The sequence below is a fragment of the Salmo salar genome, chromosome 09 (assembly GCF_965601325.2).
Source record: "Salmo salar chromosome 09, fSalSal1, whole genome shotgun sequence".
In the NCBI taxonomy this organism is placed as follows: domain Eukaryota; kingdom Metazoa; phylum Chordata; class Actinopteri; order Salmoniformes; family Salmonidae; genus Salmo; species Salmo salar.
The window spans coordinates 74,958,967-74,971,016 of record NC_138299.1 but is presented as its reverse complement, the minus strand read 5'-3'; positions in this window follow the sequence as shown (position 1 = coordinate 74,971,016).

The following is a 12,050-nucleotide window of genomic DNA, read 5'->3' as shown; positions in this document are numbered from 1 at the left end:
CTACCTCAATTACCTCGTACCCCTGCACATCGACTCGATACTGGTACCCCGTGTATATAGCCAAGTCATCGTTACTCATTGTGTTATTCTTTTTCACTTTTTTTTCTGCATTGTTGGGAAGGGTAAGTAAGCATCTCACTGTTAGCATCTCACTGTTAGTCTACATCTGCTGTTTACAAAGCATGTGACAAATAAAATTGTATTTGATTTTATTTTATTTAGAATTAATCTGGCATGGAAGCTGACGGGAAATGCTGGAAGTAAAGAGAAGAGAAGGAAAAGAGACAAGATATACACAATGCAACACATCCTCTCTCTCTCACACACACACACACACACACAAAGGACCTACGGCCCTCTGTTTGAGCTAGGGGACTCACAAACAAGAATGAAGCTGTTTGTCTTTCCTGGGATTGGTAAACATCCTCAACACAAACACTGTCTTGGCCGCAGCGCCAGCGAGAGGGCAGAAACTCACACCGTCAGGGAGGGCAGCTGCACTCTCACTCCACCTTTGATGTCTTTAGGGCAGAGCTGACAATGAAGTCCCGTCACGTCTTAATCCTTTTAATTGGAGCTTGGATGTTACAAATTGATACGCCATGTCTGTAATGGGATATTGTATGTTTAAAAACAGTACACAGAACAAAAGTCAATCTGGTTCTGTCAATTACTGTTATATGGTGTTAGGCCTACATATGGAGTTAAGTGAGATATGTAAAGTGGCCTATGAATTTGCCTTTAGATTAGGGCAGTAAAATGAAATGCTGTACTGTTGTACAATCTTCCTGTTTAAAAAGGTTTCATTCAGAAATGTACGCTCCAAAGGAAACAAGAGGATAGAAGGTGAGTGATGGCTGTTTTACACAGAGGAGGATATCCCAATTGCTTAAAACAAGTGACCCATTTAAATATATGACCTGGGCCTGCATCACAGACACGCTGCACACAGACACACACACACACAGACCAATGCGCAGGTGCAATGAATATCACTCTATTGCTTAACTATTGCTAGGAGGGGGGACTAACCCGCAGTCCTCCTCCCGGTCCTGCCCTCCCTCCCTCACCAAACAGAACCCCCTCCATCCCATCTACCCCAGGGCTAGACAGCAAGGCATTTGTTTTAGACCACAGCTTGCACTCCAAACCCCAGGCTCTGTCTGGCCTCCACATGCAGGTCCTAAATGCCACGCTGATCCTCAACACTGGGGCCCCTCAGGGGTGCGTGCTTAGTACCCTCCTATACTCACTGTTCACCCACGACTGAGTGGCCAAGCACGACTCCAAACCCATCATTAAGTTTGCTGACGACACAACAATGGTAGGCCTGATCACTGACAACGATGAGACAGCATATAGAGAGGTCAGCGACCTGGCAGTGTGGTGCCAGGACAACAACCTCTCTCTCAAGGAGCTGATCGTGGACTATTGGAAAAGGAGGGCCGAACAGGCCCTCATTAACATCGACAGGACTGAAGTGGAGCAGGTCGAGAGTTTGAAGTTCCTTGGTGTCCACACCACCAACAAACTATCATGGTCCAAACACACCAAGACAGTTGTGAAGAGGGCACAACAACACCTTTCCCCCCTCAGGAGAAAGATCTAGCATGTGTCCCCAGATCCTCAAAAAGTTCTACAGCTGCACCATCGAGAGCATCCTGGCCGGTTGCATTACTGCCTGGTATGGCAACTGTTCAGCATCTGACCGGAAGGCTCTACAGAGGGTAGTGCGTACGGCCCAGTACATCACTGGGGCCAAGCTTTCCGACATCCAGGGCCTATATACTAGGCGGTGTCAGAGGAAGGCCCAAAAAATGGTCAAAGACTCCAGTCACCCAAATCATAGACTGTTCTCTCTGCTACCGCACGGCAAGCGGTACCGGGGCGCCAAGTCTAGGACCAAAAGGCTGAACAACTAAACTAATCAAATGGCCACCTATTTACATTGAACACCCCCTTTTGTTTTTACACTGCTGCTACTTGCTGTTTATTATCTATGCATAGTCACTTTACAAATTACCTTGATTAAACTGTTCCCCCACACATTGAGCCCTGTATATAGCCTCGTTATTGTTATGCAAATTGTTTTTAACTTTAGTTTATTTAGTAAATATTTTATTAACTCTATTTCTTGAACTGCATTGTTGGTTAAGGGCTTGTAAGTAAGCATTTCAGGGTAAGGTCTACCTACACCTGTTGTATTCGGTGCATGTGACAAATACAATTTTATTTGATTTAAATCAATAACCACAGAGATACTACAGAGGGTACAACCCCACGTGGACATTCTGTGACATTCAAGTGTCCCTTCAACAGACTCATGGCGTGTGGAGTCATTTCAACAAATTCATGGTGTGTGGAGTCATTTCAACAGACTCATGGTGTGTGGAGTCATTTCAACAGACTCATGGTGTGTGGAGTCGTTTCAACAGACTCCCGGTGTGTGGAGTCATTTCAACAGACTCATGGTGTGTGGAGTCGTTTCAACAGACTCATGGTGTGTGGAGTCATTTCAACAGACTCATGGTGTGTGGAGTCGTTTCAACAGACTCCCGGTGTGTGGAGTCATTTCAACAGACTCATGGTGTGTGGAGTCGTTTCAACAGACTCATGGTGTGTGGAGTCGTTTCAACAGACTCATGGTGTGTGGAGTCGTTTCAACAGACTCCCGGTGTGTGGAGTCGTTTCAACAGACTCCCGGTGTGTGGAGTCATTTCAACAGACTCCCGGTGTGTGGAGTCGTTTCAACAGACTCATGGTGTGTGGAGTCATTTCAACAGACTCATGGTGTGTGGAGTCATTTCAACAGACTCATGGTGTGTGGAGTCATTTCAACAGACTCCCGGTGTGTGGAGTCGTTTCAACAGACTCGTGGTGTGTGGAGTCGTTTCAACAGACTCGTGGTGTGTGGAGTCGTTTCAACAGACTCGTGGTGTGTGGAGTCGTTTCAACAGACTCGTGGTGTGTGGAGCCGTTTCAACAGACTCGTGGAGTGTGGAGTCGTTTCAACAGACTCCCGGTGTGTGGAGCCGTTTCAACAGACTCGTGGTGTGTGGAGTCGTTTCAACAGACTCGTGGTGTGTGGAGTCGTTTCAACAGACTCGTGGTGTGTGGAGTCGTTTCAACAGACTCTTGGTGTGTGGAGTCGTTTCAACAGACTCGTGGTGTGTGGAGTCGTTTCAACAGACTCTTGGTGTGTGGAGTCGTTTCAACAGACTCGTGGTGTGTGGAGTCGTTTCAACAGACTCTTGGTGTGTGGAGCCGTTTCAACAGACTCGTGGTGTGTGGAGTCGTTTCAACAGACTCGTGGTGTGTGGAGTCGTTTCAACAGACTCGTGGTGTGTGGAGTCGTTACAACAGACTCGTGGTGTGTGGAGTCGTTTCAACAGACTCGTGGTGTGTGGAGTCGTTTCAACAGACTCGTGGTGTGTGGAGTCGTTTCAACAGACTCGTGGTGTGTGGAGTCGTTTCAACAGACTCGTGGTGTGTGGAGTCGTTTCAACAGACTCGTGGTGTGTGGAGTCGTTTCAACAGACTCGTGGTGTGTGGAGTCGTTTCAACAGACTCGTGGTGTGTGGAGTCGTTTCAACAGACTCGTGGTGTGTGGAGCCGTTTCAACAGACTCGTGGTGTGTGGAGTCGTTTCAACAGACTCGTGGTGTGTGGAGCCGTTTCAACAGACTCGTGGTGTGTGGAGTCGTTTCAACAGACTCGTGGTGTGTGGAGTCGTTTCAACAGACTCGTGGTGTGTGGAGTCGTTTCAACAGACTCGTGGTGTGTGGAGTCGTTTCAACAGACTCGTGGTGTGTGGAGTCGTTTCAACAGACTCGTGGTGTGTGGAGTCGTTTCAACAGACTCGTGGTGTGTGGAGTCGTTTCAACAGACTCGTGGTGTGTGGAGTCGTTTCAACAGACTCGTGGTGTGTGGAGTCGGCTCCTTCTTTTCCTTTTTCTTTTTCAAAATCCTCCATATAGTTTTTTTTGTCTACTTCATTTATACCGCTTCTTGAATTCAGTAAATGAGCAGTTCCTGTATTGATCACCAGTGCCTCTGAGTAGCAACAGCACCCTTTGCTGAGTGAATTGCTTTTGAAGACCTAAAAAACAGTGTAGTCATTGTTCATGCAGAGAAGTTAAACTAGACTGTATAAAGTCATGTGCATACTGTTTAACCATAATCCTTTTAGTGCATTGAGCCCCTAAAGAGTTTACCGTCACACAGATTGTGTATTATGAGAGAGAAAGTTGTGTAAAACCATCTCCTGAATTTGACCAGTGACCCACCCAACAGTCTGACCTATGTAACTGTTTGCTGTCTTCAGAGCCCTCAGAGTCCTTGTTTGTACCTGCCGTGTCGCTCTGCTCGTCCGCCCAGTTTGACACTCTGTAACCCCTTATCAGCCTCTCAGAGATCAAAGGCCCAGGGGGATTGTTCAGGCAATGTCCCTCTCCTCCTTCCCTCCTCCCTTCTCAAGGCAGCCTCCCTCACAGCACTATGTTGACCTGAACTGCCCACGCTGCTCCTGGTGGCACGTTGGACTTTCCTCCTCTTATCAATATCAAGGGCTTGCCTGGATAAGGTAGGCTGCCTAAGGACAGAGTTAGCCAGTGAGGGGTGCTGTTTTCTACCCCTTACCTTTCTCAGCCTAATAGCTGGGCCTATTATTAATGTTATCTGAGAGGTTATCTTCAACTGCTAAGTCTGGTTGTATATTTGACACTCTATTAGTACTATTAGGGCTTGTGACATGTCTCTCACTTTGACCGTGCAGACTCCACTGTCACACTGCTGGGACCTATTGACCCAAGAGGTATTCAACCATTTAAGTTATGACCCACAGGTTTATTCAACCGTTAAGGTCATCCTGTCAGTGGTTGACCTCCTAAATGCTTTTAGAAAAGCATCCAAGTTATCCATATTACTTGACCAGTACCTGTGTTCATACCTCTTCTCCTCAGTCTTACAAGGATTTAAATAGTTACTTTTCCCAGTAAGGTCACAACAGTCCATCTGGCTAACGTTGCATGTATTTATTGGCGTGCAGACAGCACAGTCAGACAGGGAGGACTTGTGACCAAAGTCACGACCTAGCCCTGCCCTGGATGAAGGAAATGGTCACGCTGCTCAAGCAGGTTGGGGAGAGTCTGAGGGGCTGGGCGGTCGAGCTCTAACAATGGGGGCTGCACACTCAGACTTTGGTCTACACAAAGGCCAGGGCAGACCCCTCCTCCCTTCTCACACATTGCAATAGAGCTGGAATTTCACACTGGCCTGTGAACAGCCATTCAATCAAACTACTGTTTAACCTGACTGACTTACACAGAAATCAAGATGAGTCTGGCGGGATGCGTTTAGGAAGGTGACCTCATCGACGATCCTCCTCCTCCCACCCCCGCAGCCTATACCCTCTCCACTATCTCCGCTAAATGAATGAAAGGTTCAAAGAAGCCAGTTGTTTTGACCCTCTCTCTCCTTCTCTCTCTCCCGCTCTCTCTCCCTCTCTCTCCCTCTCTCTCTCTCTCTCCCGCTCTCTCTCCCTCTCTCTCCCTCTCTCTCTCTCTCTCTCACTCTCTCTCTTTACTGCACCTGCTGTCTCGACCTCTGAATACTCGGCTATGAAAAGCCAACTGACATTTACTCCTGAGGTGCTGACCTGTGGTAGTGGTGGAGTAAGGGCCCGAGGGCACACAGTGTGTTGTGAAATCTGTGAATGTATTGTAATGTTTTTAAAATTGTATAAACTGTCTTAATTTTGCTGGACCTCAGGAAGAGTAGCTGCTGTTTTGACAGCAGCTAATGGGGATCCATAATAAATACAAATACAAATACCTGTTACACCATCTATAACCACTGTGATTATTATTTGACCCTGCTGATCATCTATGAATGTTTGAACATCTTGAAGAACGGTCTGGCCTTAATGGCCATGTACTCTTATGATCTCCACCGGGCACAGCCAGAGGAAGACTGGCCACCCCTCAGAGCCTGGTTCCTCTCTGGGTTTCATCCTAGCTTCCTGCTTTTCTAGGGAGTTTTTCCTAGCCACTGTGCTTTTACATCTGCAATGCTTGCTCTTTGGGGTTTTAAGCTGGGTTTCTGTATAAGTACTTTGTGACATCTGCTGATTGATTGAGTTGTCATGGTAAATGAGTATCAGACAGGCAAAGAGAAGGGTACCTTATTAATTTATTATAAAAGTATTGGCTGCACAGTCAAATGAGAGCTGTGGATACATAACTCGTCTGAATATGGCATCTACAGAGGCATGTACAGTTGAAGTCGGAAGTTTACATACATCTCAGCCAAATACATTTAAACTCAGTTTTTCACAATTCCTGACATTTAATCCAAGTAAAAATTCCCTGTTTTAGGTCAGTTAGGATTACCACTTTATTTTAAGAATGTGAAATGTCAGAATAATAGTAGAGAGAATTATTTATTTCAGCTTTTATTTATTTCATCACATTCCCAGTGGAACAGAAGTTCACATACACTCAATTAGTATTTGGTAGCATTGCCTTTAAATTGTTTAACTTGGGTCTAACGTTTCATGTAGCCTTCCACAAGCTTCCCACAATAAGTTTGGTGAATTTTGGCCCATTCCTCCTGACAGAGTTGGTGTAACTGAGTCAGGTTTGTAGGCCTCCTTGCTCGCACACACTTTTTCAGTTCTGCCCACACATTTTCTATGGGATTGAGGTCAGGGCTTTGTGATGGCCACTCCAATACCTTGACATTGTTGTCCTTAAGCCATTTTGCCACAACTTTGGAAGTATGCTTGGGGTCATTGTCCATTTGGAAGACCCATTTGCGACCAAGCTTTAACTTCCTGACTGATGTCTTGAGATGTTGCTTCAATATATGCACATCATTTTCCTTTCTCATGATGCCATCTATTTTGTGAAGTGCACCAGTCCCTCCTGCAGCAAAGCACCCCCACAACATGATGCTGCCACCCCCGTGCTTCATGGTTGGGATGGTGTTATTCGGCTTGCAAGCCTCCCCTTTTTCCTCCAATCATAACGATGGTCGGAAACAATTGTTGGAAAAATTACTTGTGTCATGCACAAAGTAGAAACTATAATTTGTTAACAAGAAATTTGTGGAGTGGTTGAAAAACGAGTTTTAATGACTCCAACCTAAGTGTATGTAAACTTCTGACTTCAACTGTATGTACTCAACAGGGCAGCCTTACGTAGCTTGAGGTAAGTATAAGGGGGCCAATTGCACCCTAGGGAAAGATAGGCACCGCCAGACCCCTCGTCTGGGTCAACTGCCCTTTGGCCAGAGTTGTGGAGACACCACAAGGCCCCCATCTTCTCAATGGACTCCTCCTCCTCTCTCTACCTGTCCATGGAATGGATCAAGGTGTGGGGCTGAACATCAAACAGGCCTGAGCCTTTGATGTGGATGGAAACACAAACACTGATTTGACAAGAGTCGTAACAGCTTATTTGTCCCCTTTAGTTATTCATGGAGTCCTTGTTGAATGTCTATGCCTTCAAAGGGCTTGCTTCCATGGCTGGTTGTACAGTAGCCATGGTGGTTCTGAGAGGGCTCTGACCTGCTAGGTCAAGGAGGTCTGGGGGCAGGCCATCTGGCTTCCTGTTCCTTAGATTTGATATTGATTTATTGGTCGTACATGTGAAGATAGGAGGACACCAGCTGCCAGGAGGAGCCCAGAGCTGTTAGCTCTCCCCCTACCCAGCCTCCTCCTCACAGACAGACAATGGACTACCCCTTCATCTGCATCCTTGAAGACACAGCCAAGTCTCAGAGTGTAGTGAGATACACAGTAATACATACTATCTAGTATTCTTCAAAAACAATATATGAATTGTTTTGCTTAATAGGCAAATGGACTCATTTTTTCAACCAGGAGAGGGATACACTGTTTGACATGTAATTTCTCATTGAATGTTACCAAAACACAATAAAACAAAAAAACTTTCAGGAAAGTCAGCCAAGGTTATATTTGATTTTTAAAAGCTATTACAGTTGAAGTCGGAAGTTTACATACACCTTAGCCAAATACATTTAAACTCAGTTTTTCACAATTCCTGACATTTAATCCTAGCAAAAAATCCCTGTCTTAGGTCAGTTAGGATCACCACTTTATTTTAAGAATGTGAAATGTCATAATAGTAGAGAGAATTATTTATTTCAGCTTTAATTTTTTTCATCACATTCCCAGTGGGTCAGAAGTTTATATACACTCAATTAGTATTTGGTAGCATTGCCTTTAAATTGTTTAACTTGGGTCAAACATTTTTTTTTCTTCCAGGTAGCCTCCCACAAGCTTCCCACAATAAGTTGAATGAATTTTGCCCAAACAGTTATATTTTTGTTTCATCAGACCAGAGGACATTTCTCCAAAAAGTACAATCTTTGTCTTCACGTGCAGTTGCAAACCGTAGTCTGGCTTTTTTATGGTGGTTTTGGAGCAGTGGCTTCTTCCTTGCTGAGCGGCCTTTCAGGTTATGTCGATATAGGACTCATTTTACTGTGGATATAGATACTTTTGTGCCTGTTTCCTCCAGCATCTTCACAAGGTCCTTTGCTGTTGTTCTGGGATTGATTTGCACTTTTCGCACCAAAGGACATTCATCTCTAGGAGACAGAAAGTGTCTCCTTCCTGAGCGGTATGGCGGCTGCGTGGTCCCATAGTGTTTATACTTGCGTACTATTGTTTGTACAGATGAATGTGGTACCTTCAGGCGTTTGGAAATTGCTCACAAGGATGAAACAGACTTGTGGAGGTTTACAATTCTTTTTCTGAGGTCTTGGCTGATTTCTTTTGATTTTCCCATGATGTCAAGCAAAGAGGCACTGAGTTAGAAGGTAGGCCTTGAAATACATCCACAGGTACACCTCCAATTGACTCAAATTATGTCAATTAGCCTATCAGAAGCTTCTAAAGCCATGACATAATTTTCTGGAATTTTCCAAGCTGTTAAAAGGCACAGTCAACTTAGTGTATGTGAACCTCTGACCCACTGGAATTGTGATACAGTGAATTATAAGTGAAATAATCTGTCTGTAAACAATTGTTGGAAAAATGTCTTGTGTCATTCACAAAGTAGATGTCCTAACCGACCTGCCAAAACATAGTTTGTTAACAAGAAATTTGGGGAGTGGTTGAAAAACTAGTTTTAATGACTCCAACCTTAGTGTATGTAAACTTTCGACTTCAACTGTATACTTTGTATATTTATAATTATCCACTGGCTGATGTCAAATATCCTATATCTGAATTTGTAGTATGCAGTAAAAAAGATGAAGAACACTTCATTAATCACAACTGAATTGCAGTGGTATGTGGGTCATTGCTAACAATCAGCGGTAAGCTTTCACAGTTAACCCATTACTGAAACCATTCATTTAAAAGCGGGCTTCTGTGCATAACAACTCTCTCTCCTTCCTGTGAAGTGGGTCAGAGTGTGTCCTGAGTCTCTCTACTGTAGGCCGGAGGTGTTGACACAGTGCCTGGGTTATGCTTATCCCTCATCTCTCCCACTATTTCATCCCCCACCCCACCACACCCCTCCGTCCCCACCCCCCATCCTCCCTTTCCCACCCTCCCCAACACAGGCCTGTGATGTGGTTGTACATGATAATGAGGTGGGAACTGTATTGCAGTAGTCTCTGGACCTGGCACCAGTCTGTGAGGAGAAGGGGGAACCCAGGTCTTTTTGCACGAGCGCTGGTCACAGGTGCCCCCTACAGCCTAGTATAATTCCCCAGCAACATTCCAAACCACAGTTGCAGTTCCTCCAGCACTCCCACTTCAACGTGGAAGATCAAGAGTACATTTGCGCGTGACATGCATGGCATGACAATGCCCCACCCAGCCTCCTCCTGCTGCTATATATCAGGCCCTTGGACGTGGAGACGGTGGAGAAAGAAAGGCTGGAGGCTCCCGCGCCTCAGAGGGGAGGAAATACCAATTCAGGGAGAAGGCTGGGCAAGCAGGAGGGCACAGGATAGAGCCACTGCTCTATTCCTGTCTCATACAAAGTGCTGTGGGTGATGACATTGTGATTGAAGGGGACAGTTGACACTGAGGTCCAGACAGCGTAGATCGTGTGGCAACACATACCTTGGGTGTCTTGTTAAATCGCTCAGGCAGCAAACTGATAAGATGCAGCACACACACGTGCACACTTCACACCACCTGTCTTTCAAGACGTCCAGCTCATTATCTTGTATTAGGAACCGCATGCATATGACAGTGAGATCAAAGGGGTCTTTCCTAGCACTTTCAAAGGAAGCACTGGGTCTTTTATTGCTCTTGGGACCAGGGGAAATTCTCATTCCCACTCTGACATTCTTCAATTAGAGAACGGTGACAGAGTTAAGAGGAGTCTTCTGGAACCGAGCGCCTTCGCACGCCTAGACGTTATTAGAGTGTTCAATTATTTTAAGCCTGACTCCTGTCTATCCCCAACAAAGGCAGTTACTGCATGTAGATATAAAAAAGTGTAACTTCAGAAATGCCTTTGGTGACTTGTTATCGGTTCCTGACCGAATATGATACATTATATTTAAGTCTACAAAGTTTCCATAGAAATATGAACGAGTGAAACATTTAAATTAATTGATCATTCATAATCTAGGCCAATCCTCTTTTCCCCCATTTTCATCAAGATCAGTAGCTCAGCATTTAGTGGTAAAACCTCACCCACCAACACCCTCCCCCACCTCGGTGAAGCCCGAAAGCGAGGAGGATCGAGAAGGGGGGAGAAACCTCTTTTGAACAGGCTGTCATTTCCTCTGGAGGGCTCTGTTATTCCAGTAGCCTTTGTGAATGAGCCAAGTGGCCACAGACAGGAGGTGGCTCTTCACAGGCAGCTGAGGTTGTCTGCCCAGCAGGGGAGGGAGGTGCTCCAAGCAGGCAGACACAAGCAGAAAACAAACATGGGCCTTAACAGGAAAGGAACTACAAGATAGGAGAGAAGGAATTGATGAGAGAGGGGATACATGTGTAACCGATGTGAAATGGCTAGTTAGTTAGCGGTGGTGCGCGCTAATAGCGTTTCAATCGGTGACGTCACTCGCTCTGAGACTTGAAGTAGGGTTTCCCCTTGCAACGGCTTTTGTGGCGCGATGGGTAACGATGCTTCGTGGGGTGTCAGTTGTTGATGTGTGCAAGGGTCCCTGGTTCGAGCCCGGGTTGGGGCGAAGAGAGGGACGGAACCTACACTGTTACACATGTATGGCTAATTTATAGATGTTTCAAAATAAATATGACAACAATGTAAATCACTTTTCACCCTTAATTCAAAGCATTCCTACCTAAACCCAAATAAGAATTCCTAAATGAGGAGGTGTGTCCAAACTTTTGACTGGTACTGTATATATGTATAGATATTATTATTATTTTAATTACGTTTTTTATACTCCGGACTCCGACATTGCTTGTCCTAATATTCTATATTTCTCAAATTCCATTATTTTACTTTTAAATTTCGTGTGTATTGTTGTGTATTGTTAGATATTTCTGCACTGTTGGAGCTAGGAACACAAGCATTTCCGCAATAACATCTGCTAAATATGTGTATGCGACAAAAAAAAATGATTTGATTTGATTTAGATTTACCACTGCATAAAGTTACTGGGCTTAGACTACCCCCTAGTGGTCTTTACAATAAGTGGAATACTTGTAATAACTGATCATTAGTCGAAGCTGAACGGCTTCATCAACTATTTGTATCCGGTGAACAATGGAGATTGTGGCTAATTTAAATAAACACAAATCATCCTTGAATTATTATTTGGAAGATATTTAAATCTATGAACTTCTTGGCTTGACAGATCTTTTTGAGGCAATTGGGGTCATGACTCATGCATAGGAGGCTGTAACATAAGTGAATCATTTATAAATAGGCCTATGACCTACTACTAGCTGCTCGTTCCTTTTTTTCATTATACCATATAGTAAAGTCAAAGACAGTACAGTATGAACATAAGCTAAAACTGCTTCTACAATGGAAATCCCTCATCACGCTTGTGGGCGATGTCATGGCAACGTTGGCGAGCGAAACTCAT